The 3,779-nt window shown below is 32.2% G+C and overlaps 1 protein-coding gene across 1 annotated transcript in view; it reads left to right on the top strand.

Moving 5' to 3' along the window:
• LOC117177386 (probable cytochrome P450 305a1) overlaps positions 1–3,779 on the top strand; it is a 32,693-nt gene that overhangs the window by 27,916 nt on the left and 998 nt on the right. The window lies entirely within an intron of this gene.

Genomic DNA, 3,779 nt, shown 5'->3' with positions numbered 1-3,779 from the left:
TATTTTATTTACAAAAAAAGTTCTCAGGTTCAAAAAAACATTCAGTGAACTGAAAAACTGTGGTCGGTAATATAGGTATTTAGCTGTATCACATGCCCTTAAAGGAAATGTGAAAAGAATCCAATTTTTTATTGACTTATCAAGTCCAGCAAGAAATCTGTATTTGAAAAAATTAAAAACTTTCTTCGTAATCTTTACATTTTTGAAAAATTAGGAAACAAAAATAAAAACTTATAATTTCTAAATAAAAACACAAAAAATTATAAAAATTTAATTTTTTTGCCACTTATTTCAGTAAAGAATACAAATTCACAAAAAGCTTGAACGAAAAGTTATAGATCTTCCAAATATAAACGTTTTATATAGCACAAATTTCTTCTTAGAGATCGTTATTTTTCAAGAAAAAAAAATTTTTGTAAAAAGTGCAAAATTTTTTCACATGGAACTTGCGTCACTCCTTTGTTAATTTTTCCGAGTCTTTCACAATGTCTCGGAAAAAGGCTTGCAACTGCAGCATTTTAACTTGTAGAATTTCAAACTACAGAACTTTAAACGACTGAACTTAACGCGACTGCACAATAAACTAAACCACTTAAAATGCCGTTATCTATACAACTGCTTGACTTTACACTACAGCACTAGCAACTACAGAACTTTAAACTGAAACATTTGGAACTCCTTTACTTTAAACTGCTACACTATAAGTTTTAGCATTTGAAACTGTCATTTAAAGTGCAGCACTTTAAACTGCTTCCTTTCAAACTGCAGCATAATAAACTACATCACTTTAACTTCCAGCAATTGAAACGGCTTCACTTTCCACTACAGCACTAGAAAATACATCCCTTCAAGCTGCAGCACTAGGAACTGCTTCACTTCAAATTACATCACTTCAAATTCCAGCACTTGAAACTACTGCAGTTTACACTGCAGCACTAGAAAATATATTACTTCAAACTGCAGCACTTCGAAATGCTTTAATTAAAACTGCTGTGATTTAAATTGCCGAATTTAAAACTGCAATTAAAATTGCAGAGCTTTAAGCTGCTTCATTTCAAACTACAACACTTTAAACTACATTACCTCAAATTCTACCACTTGAAACTGCTCACTAAAAACTACAGCACTTCAAACTGCAGCACTTAGAACTGTTTCACTTTAAACTGGTGAAATTTAAACTGCTTCATTTAAAACTACAGCACTCTAAACTACATCTTTTCGAATTCCAGCACTTGAAACTGTTGCACCTTACACTACAGTACTAGAACACTTCAAACTGAAACACTTCGATATACTTAACTTTAAACTGCTGCACCTTAAATTGCAGCATTTAAAACAGCAATTTAAAGTGCAGCACTTCAAATTGCTTCATTTAAAACTGAAGAAACTAAAGAACTTAAAACTACAGTACTTTAAACTGCAGCTACGGGTAGAACTCATTTTTAGATAATCTTATTTTTCTCGTGGGGCACGGTGGGACTAGTGCCCAGGCCCCAGGGGGCCGAGGGGCCCCTGTCCCCAGAAAATTACGTACGTTACAGAAAAATTGGGATTTTCTCTGCCCTTAAGAAGGCCCCTTCGAGGTTTAGCTCCAGGCCCCGAAAAATGTTAATCCGGCGCTGACTTTAACTTATTATTATAATATAATATTTAATCTTTGCATTTGGAATACTTGAATTCAATTTTATCAAAAAGATCTCTTTTAGATGGCAGTATTTTCATGCGTCTCCATAATCTGAATTCTCTACTTAATTTAGTATAGTCAAAGATTAAGTTTCTCAAAGCTCTGTAGGCTTTGAGGTACACATTCTGATTGTCACACTCGCGCTACGCGCTCGATTTTCGACAGACACTTGTAAACAGGGTTTGTTGAACAAAAAGTACCCTTCCTATCAAGAAGTGATTCTTAACGAAATTGTAGATCTTTTTTAGGATAATAATTTTTGTTAATTTATCTTTTTTCGTGTCCAACATAGTTTGACCACAAAATGGAATTTTTTATTTTTCATTATTTTTTATGCAATCAGAAATTGAATTTTCGAGGTAAATCCAAAAATTTGTTATGAAAATCTTGTAGGGCTTTCAAAAAGCAATCTTTTTCTTTTTTCGACTTTTTCCATATTGTGCGTTTTTTAAATTAAAATTTGGATTTTAGGTTGATTAAAAAATTTTTGAAAATGCTATAACTCTGAGAATTTTCTTTTTATCAAAAAATTCATTAGGGTAAATTGTTTGTCCTTTTTATTGCTATAAACATCCGCACAAAGAATTTCCAAATTCAGAAAAAAGGTGGTCTTAAAAACTTTCAAAATATGCTCACTTTTGAATTTTTATCAAAAATGGCTGGTTAACGAGCTCGTCCTTCCTTTTAGGACTTAAAAGAAGCATGCAAAATATGGATTTGATCTGTTAATTTCTTCGAGAGTTATCGTGTTTACGGAAGGACGGACGCACGGACAGAGAGACACCATCGCAAAAAGTTGATTCCTCGATAATATTGTAAAGAGGGTTTAGCAAGATAATCATAAAAATATGCCATTAAGTCAAAATTGCTGTTGTGGGATCACATCAATCTCAGGTAAATTTTTCAATAATTATAACCTTGTAATTGCATTTTTGTGCGGGTTATATAAGGTTGTGTTTTTTTTCTCTCGAAAATGGCTTTATCCATTTTTATGAACAAAAGTATTATATGTTTAAAAGTTTTTTTTTCAATTTAATTTAATTATTTTTTTTTATTGTGTAATTACCACGTACGTTAAACAACCACCGCAGGTTCTCACTGAGAGCAACTTTTATCTATGAAAGTAACATTTTAAGCAAATAATATTAGAAAAAATGTACTTTTCAATGGAAAAGTTAACGATGTCTGGGACTTAAAGTGGTCAATTCTTTTGGCAATCAACCTTATTATTTCCTATGTTATTTAAATTTCAAGAAAACGTTGAAAGAAGATGACTGAGACTTAAAGTGGATACATTTTTAGTTATCAACCTTATTATTTCTGATGTTATTTAAACTTTAAGAAAACATTTAAATTGGCGCTATTTTTGAAATACTTTCTAAACAAATTTTTAAAAGGACTTAATCCCAGGACTCAGTTTATAAAGAATTTCTACAGCTTTTACCTGCTTAAGAGAAAAAATATCTCACATATATGATTAACATTTAAATAAATTTAGCTAAGTCATCGATAAATAGGTGGTCTCAAATCTCGTGACCGATGTTGTACTTCCTGATTGTAAAGGCTTAATAAAAATGAAATAGGTCACAATTATTATATCGTTTGTTTCATTTTTAGCCCAATATTCGAGCTTTTTTCCACGTCCATCCTGGGTCGATTTCAGGCTGGAATTTTGCAGCCGGAAACTTAGTTCGATTTCCACGAAAACGTTGGTTTAAAAAGAATCTTCCAGGCTCATCTTTTTGAATTTTTCTCACATTTAACACGCAACTCAATTTTTTTTAAACAACTGTCGAGAGTAGATAAAAAGTTAACAATGTTATCGTGGTTAAATAACTTTCATCATCCGTCTGCGGAAGAATGAATGCGGCAATAAGTTCAGTGAGCCTTCCTGGGTAGTTATTAAGACTCCGTTATTATGCAAAGATTCTTGTGTCTCTCTTTTGAGATACATGATGGAAAACATTGCTATACTCTCACATAAACGAGTATGCGCTAAATGGCTAAATGGAAGCATCCACATGAGAGAAAGTGTTTTCAGTTTTCACTGCGCAGAGACTCTCTCGTGTACTATATTACCCTGTTGCCTAGTATC

The sequence above is a fragment of the Belonocnema kinseyi genome, chromosome 7 (assembly GCF_010883055.1).
Source record: "Belonocnema kinseyi isolate 2016_QV_RU_SX_M_011 chromosome 7, B_treatae_v1, whole genome shotgun sequence".
Classification (NCBI taxonomy): Eukaryota; Metazoa; Arthropoda; class Insecta; order Hymenoptera; family Cynipidae; genus Belonocnema; species Belonocnema kinseyi.
This window is presented reverse-complemented; position numbering and strand designations above follow the sequence as displayed.